Consider the following 6,702-nt stretch of genomic DNA (forward strand, 5'->3'; position numbering starts at 1 on the left):
GTAAAAAGCAAAGCCCTTCAAAGACATGCAGGTGGCACCTGCCCCTGGTCCTACCTTAATGCCCCACCCCCTTCTCTCTCTCATCTGGACACCCACTAGTCCACTGGACACCCACTAGTTCACACAAGCTCCCCACTCCAGATCTTTTAACCCAAAGCTTGTCAGTGAAGCCTTCTTTTAAAAGGCATTTATTTATTTGTTTGTTTGTTTGTTTATTAGAGCTGGCGTGCAGGACAGAAGTATTTGGGGGGGGGATTCATCAGAGACAGAGTTGGGGGCAGAACAGGCGGAGGAGCTACTGAAATACACTGCTGAGGAGAGCAGCGGGGGAGACAGGAGAGGTCTGCTGTGTCATGTGGGTCAGCTCCCTGGCCAGGATGGAACGCAGGTGGCAGAGGTGACAGCACTGAGACTTAACACCTAGGCTACCGGGAGGCCCTGAAGCCAAACTAAAACTGCAAATGGGCCTGGCAGCCTAGCCACCTCCCATCTTCCTATTTCAATCCTATCCCTAGCATTTATTGCTGATGAAGGTTCCTTTACTTATCTACCTGCTTCCTGTCTGTTTGCCCCCACTGGGAAACAGACTCCAGAAGGCAGGCACTTTCTTATTTACTGTTTGTCCCGTGCCTGTTAGCATGACTGACACATGGAAGGTGTTTAGTAACTACCACAGGTCCTCAAGGAGCATCATTCTGATCTAAAACAACAATCCCAGGTAACGTGGAACTGAAACACTGGAGGACCTGCTTCTGTTACATGTCATTTTGCTTTAAGTTGCTGTTTCCAAGAACCTATCAGCGATGCTAAATAAGGACTTACTGTGTTTCCTGAACGAAGTCCTAAGGAATCCCTAATTACTGAATCCAATATTAACATTTAAGTTTCCAGATAGAGAAGTTGTTTTATCCTCACCTGATGAGAAATCATTTAGCAGATTTAACTGACTGGTTTGTTTAGATGGGAATAAAAAGGTTCAAAAGCTGTATTTCTGCTTGGATTTAAGTAAAGCTAATAGGAGGGAAGAACAGATAAATTAAAACCTTCCCAAATTTTACCCTTCAGTTTTATTTATGCTCTAAGGTGTAATTAAATCAGACAATTAGTCATAAATTAATATATTCATAGTTAAAACTTTACCAGTCAGGAACCAGGAAGTGAGCCAAAAAAGTAAAAACAAACGTCAGAAAGTAAAAAAGAAAAAGCAAATCCTGCACAGCAACAACCCACCGGGCCACGGGGCCCCACTGCATGGCAGCCGGATGTGCAGGGGGACTCTTGGCCCAAAACTGCTGACGAACGTATCTGAGGCTACATGACATTGGGGGTCAAAGGGCAGAGCGTCTGGCACTGACAAATCCCACACACCTCAGGGCTGCGGCACTGTCTCCCGGGCCTGCCCATCATGCCACTGGAGACGAGTGCTTTTCAGAAGAGAGGGGAAAATCGAGGTCATCAGGGCAAACAGAAGGAAAGGAGTTGGTTTTCACCTACAAACTGGACAGGGGGACCCCCAAGATCAGGAGTGCCCACAAGAGGGAGAAACTGGCATGTCCTCCAGTTCAGAGTCTGCTTTGTAAGCTTACAAAGCAGACTGAGGGACTAACCCTGTGCCTATCAGAGCAGCGGGACAAAGAGAAGTGGCTGAGCACAGAAAGGGGACCACTGAGGCCCCCGGTGGGCCACTATCTGGCATGATAAGGAAGTGAGTTTCCAGTGGGGTGTGGCAACTACACAGGTAGCTGGACTTGAGCTGTGCTGATGTTATCAAAAAAATAGGGCTGCAGAGAGGAAAAATCCCCAACACGCCTCACCCCTGCACACAGAGGGACGAGGCGATGGACCGACAGATCAAGGAGGCGGCAGTGGAGGCTGGAAAGGGTCTAGCCGCAAACTTCCCATCCAGGAACTCTCTGCAGTGGGGCGTCTCCCTGGGAGTGCTCACCCACAACTACAGCTTGGAAGCCTATCAGTGGACACCCATGGCTTGCCACGGTTAACCCAGAGAAGGCTTCAAGAGCACCAGGTGAGACATACTTGTCTTGCAGTTTTCCTCTAAAGAGTGCCCTGTCAAGGAGGCAGGAGCAGAGGGACCCAGCTCCGTATTCCCAGGAACTCAGCACGTTCCTCTGGGCTTCAAGCCCTAAGCAGCCTGGCAGGGGGGTAAGAGAGGGGAGGAGATTCAAATTGTACAGGAGATTGAAGGTTTAAACTAAAATAGATTAGACCAGAGCTTTTAATAGCTGCAAATGATAGAAAAGCTATCATTTGCCCATGATGTCATAAGGCAGGGAGAGGGGGAAGAGAGAGATCCTGCAAAGCACAGTTGAACCAAGCAGCGAACGGTGAAAAGCAAAAATGTCTAGTTGTTCTCACCACGCTCGGATGACTGGATAATCTGACAACTCGGGGACCCGCGCTCCTGCCCTGAGTAATGACAGGGAGCACCTGACTGGACGCTCCCGTGGGGGATTTACTGTCCTGGGTGAGATGCCACCTTAGACGTCCTCTGAGATCGCTTCCAAGTCTAAGTGCCTGTGACTGTCCTTTCCTCAGGAAGAGGTTAAGCTGAGTATGGAATCCAGAGTTCAATGGCTAAAGGACTAACGGCTAGCCAGTCTAAAGGGGTAAAACTGCAACTGTGGGGAGAAGAAAACTGTCAAGTTTGATAAGGGTGCCATGTAGGAAAAATAAATTTAAGGCAATATTTAAGACTCCGGGCTTATTACTTTAAAAAAAAAAAATGCAGAATGACTCTAAACAGAAATTCTAATGCAAAGAAAGCATATAATCCTCCAAACACTATCTTCCTGAATGAAAGCAATTCAACTAGTCAAAAATCTCACACTAAACAGCAAATGTATTTGATTAAAAGTTTTCTAGGAATTATAAACTCACATATTCTTTATCAGACAGCAGCTACTAGGGGAAATAAGAGTGCAAATGTGTGTCTGACGTTACCCATCAAGTGTAAGAGTCCTGCGAATGTAACATCAACAGGGTTTTGTATCTTTAAATGGAAAACATCCCACAGTTTTTATGGCTCTAAAAATAATCAAGCATTATAGATAAGCATCTAAAGTTACCAAAAACCTCTGCCCCTGAGAAATCTTTTCTGATATACCACGGCAAAAATCACCAAATATTATACTTAAGTGAAAAGAATTAAAACTATTGCTTAACATCTACTGAAGTCATCTTACTATATAGCACTGCTGATTGAAAGATTCATCTTGAAATTTAAAATCAAATTTTAATATTACCAAAAGGTAAATGTTCAAGCATGTGAAAAAGCAGTATTTGTGAATTTGCTCAGCTCACAGCTGAGGCAGTCACTGCTACAACACTTGAAATTTTCTCTAGTAAAAGCAGTGTGACTATTGTCACATCTGAGTAATTCATTCTATTCAGAAAAGTATTTATCTTCCTCATTCTTGAATGGCAGTTACTTAAACAAGAGCAACTATTTAATACCAAGCAATATTTCAATGTCAGAATCTGACTTAAATTATGCTAATAAATTATTTCATAAACTTTGTTCTGAGTTACAAATTACCATACAGTCAAAAAGACTGGATTTTGCATTATGACAGTACAAACTTTCAGGTTGAAGCAAAAGTCATTTTTTTTTAAAGCTGCATGAAATGATCTCTGGGAAAATGCTCCTCTGAAAATGTAAAACGTTTCCACCTTTCCCAAGTATTTTCCTAGGAGCCTTCAACATCCTATATGTTAACCGCCGACACACGAGTATTATTATCCACGGACTCTTCAGAGAGAATAATTCAATGCTATTCTTAATGCCCTTAAACATTTCTAAAAAGATCCTTCCTGTGTATGAACTCATGGCAGTTTCCTAACAATTGTATACTTATCCTGTTTTACTGTCTCTCCCAGACAATCTCAAACTTACAAACCTCCTCTTTCCTATTTTGCAACATTGCTAAAACTGGAAAATAAAAAGATACTAGCCTGCTACCTCCTCCCCCCAAGCAACAAACTACTAATTAGCAGTGAGATATGAAGCTATTTTTAATATATAAATCACACACCTTCTTAACGTCACAAGTTATCCACTGCTCACCACGAAAGACAGATTCACAGCCAGAGCCCTTGATACAGGTCTACCCTTCAAGAGAAACCTCTCAGGGAACCCACGGTGGGTCCACAACACCATGTTAAATAAACTAACTCCACCCAAATTCTGCTAAGCTTAAACATTCTTTCCTAAATATGTCAGTAAGTGCTCTAAGATGCAATTTCCCTAGGTGAGATACGGCAAGATAAGGAATATTTAAGCAAACTGTTTGGGGAAACATTTTTTTTTTTTTTTTACCCCCAAGTGTGTTGAGAACTTGAGGATGAAAAGTCACAGGCACGCTAGGCTGACTCTTACTATTCTGAAATAGCCATTCTCCAAAATAAAAATATAATTTTACAAAACGATGTTTTGCAAGTTTTCCTCTGCATCCTGGAAAGCTTACCCAAATTGTGCTGTGAAGGGTGTCAGCGACATGAAATTCACACAGAGAGTATGGAAGCGAGGGCCGGAGGGGGCTGAGCAGCGAGGCGAGAGGCTCTAAGGTAAGAGGCGACGGTACAAACCTGCAGCGCTGCTAGTTCCAGCCACTAACACACAGGAAATAAGGTTTTCTAGCTAGAAAGCGAATTCACAGAGGGCGACGACTTCATTAAGGCAAAGGAAATCGCGTGAAGACGGACATGACCCCTCGGAGGAGGAGACCCCAAGTTCTACAGAGCTGCAGGAGGGCACGGGGGGGCGGGGGGGGGGCACGGCCCAACCCGCCCGGGTTTGTCCCCCCGAACCTCCTCCTCGCCCCGTCCCCGACGGAGCAGCTGAATTTCATTACCGGCGCGCCCCGTCCACGGAGCCGGGGCGCGGAGCCCCCGGGTTCTGCCGAGGCCGCGCGCGGCACCCCCAGGGCGGCGGTCGCTGGGCCCGCGCCTCCCCGACGGGGCGGGCCGGGGGCGCCGGAGCGTCCGAGGGAAGCCCCGGCCGCCCCGCCCGGCGCCGCCTGCGCGCCCCCGGGGCTCCCCGCGCCCCGGCGCCCCGGAAGGTGCGAGGACGCCGCGCGGGCCCGGGCCTCGGGGCGGGGGGCCCGGGGGCTCCCGGCCCCAAAGTGAAAGCGCGTGAAAATATCAGACAGCGCCCGCCAGGCAGGGGGGCCCCCACCCCGGTGCGCGCAGCCGGGGGTCCAGCCGCTCCGGCCGTCGGCGCCGCCGGGCCCCGGGACAGCGGCCGCGCCCAGGAGGGCGACGGCTCCCGCGCCCCGCCGGCCCCCCGCGCGCCCCGCCGGACCCCAGCGCCCCGGACCCCGAGCGCCCCGCCGGCCCCCCGCGTCCCTCCGCGCCCCGCCGGCCCCCGCGCCCCGCCGGCCCCCCGCGCCCCGCCGGCCCCCCGCGTCCCTCCGCGCCCCGCCGGCCCCCCGCGTCCCTCCGCGCCCCGCCGGCCCCCCGCGCCCCGCCGGCCCCCCGCGTCCCTCCGCGCCCCGCCGGCCCCCCGCGCCCCGCCGGCCCCCCGCGTCCCCGCGTCCCCCCGCGCGCCCCGGCCGGACGCCGCGGCCGAGGTCAGGGAACAATAAGGAGCCGCGGGAACCGGACGCCGCCCCCTCCCGCGGCCCGACCCGGCGCGCCCAGGTGAGCGCCGCGGCCTCGCCCAGGTAGGGCCGCCGCGCGGGGCGCACGCGCCGGGACTGGGGGCGCCGCCGACCCCCGCCCGCCCGCCCGCCCGCCCGCGCCCGCGCCCGCGCCCCGCACTCACCAGCGCCCGCCGGCCCCTCGGCGGACGCGCGACGCCTTCCAGCTCGCCTCGGCCGGCGCGGCGCTCCCGGAGCCCGGCCCCGCCCCGCGCGGCGCCGAACTTGGCCGCGACCCTCGGCCCGCAGCCCCCGCGCGCCGCGGCCCCGGCAGCCCCGGCAGCCCCGGCACCCGCTGCCCGAGCGGCGCCCACGACGGCCCGCCGCTCACTGCGCACGCGCGCCCGCGCCGCCCCGGCCCCCAGACGGCGGCGCGATCCCGGCGGGCGCTCCCAGCCCGGGGGACTACAAGTCCCGGCAGGCGCCGCGCCGCTCCCCGCGGCGTGGCGGGCCGGGTCTCGGCGTCTTCCTGGTTCCCGAGGACGCGGCCTCGGGCGCGTCGAGGAGGGCCGCGCACGGAGCTCTGGGTCCCTGCGCGGCGGTGCACCCTGGGATTCGTAGTTTTCCAGGGCCTCGGGGCGTGGCTCCAGGGTGGAACTCCGGGAGGAACTCTCTGACGTCATCGCCTGGAGCTGCGAGGCTCTGAGGTCGTTAAAAATAGACTTCGTTGGTTCCTAGATCATTTGTTTGCAAGCTGCCCCTCGTGGGTCCAGGAAGCAAGAATGCACAGTGTGTGTCCTGGAGGAAAACGCTTCACAACGGCACGCCATTCCCTCGGCCCTAACCCTTCCTCTCGCCTGGAGCAAACTCCACCTCCTCCTCTTCGAGGACAGCCTTAAAGAAGGCTGACTTGAAAGTCTTTCAGGAAGGATGGAGCATAAATATGCGCTCTCATATATGTTTGCTCATGAACAGTGAACATGCCTGTTAAGCACCTACTGTGTGTCTTGCCCCGTGTAGACACTGGGCACACAGGAGGCCGAGGCGGTCTGTCCTCCTCCTACCCTCATGCTGACCTCGCTGTGCAGGGGGAGGCAGTGCAGCC

General features: G+C 53.7%; 1 protein-coding gene across 2 annotated transcripts in view; it reads right to left on the reverse strand.

The window, feature by feature from the left end:
* PLEKHA1 (pleckstrin homology domain containing A1) overlaps positions 1-5,837 on the reverse strand; it is a 58,562-nt gene extending 52,725 nt beyond the window's left edge. For both annotated transcript variants that reach the window (XM_037498002.1, XM_037498004.2), the window contains exon 1: positions 5,783-5,837. The gene's annotated coding sequence lies outside the window, so the exon portion shown is untranslated. The remainder of the gene's footprint in view (positions 1-5,782) is intronic.
* Between the last annotated feature and the right edge of the window lie 865 nt (positions 5,838-6,702).

The sequence above is a fragment of the Talpa occidentalis genome, unplaced genomic scaffold (assembly GCF_014898055.3).
Source record: "Talpa occidentalis isolate TD23 unplaced genomic scaffold, MPIMG_talOcc4v2.1 talOcc4.8, whole genome shotgun sequence".
Taxonomy (NCBI): domain Eukaryota; kingdom Metazoa; phylum Chordata; class Mammalia; order Eulipotyphla; family Talpidae; genus Talpa; species Talpa occidentalis.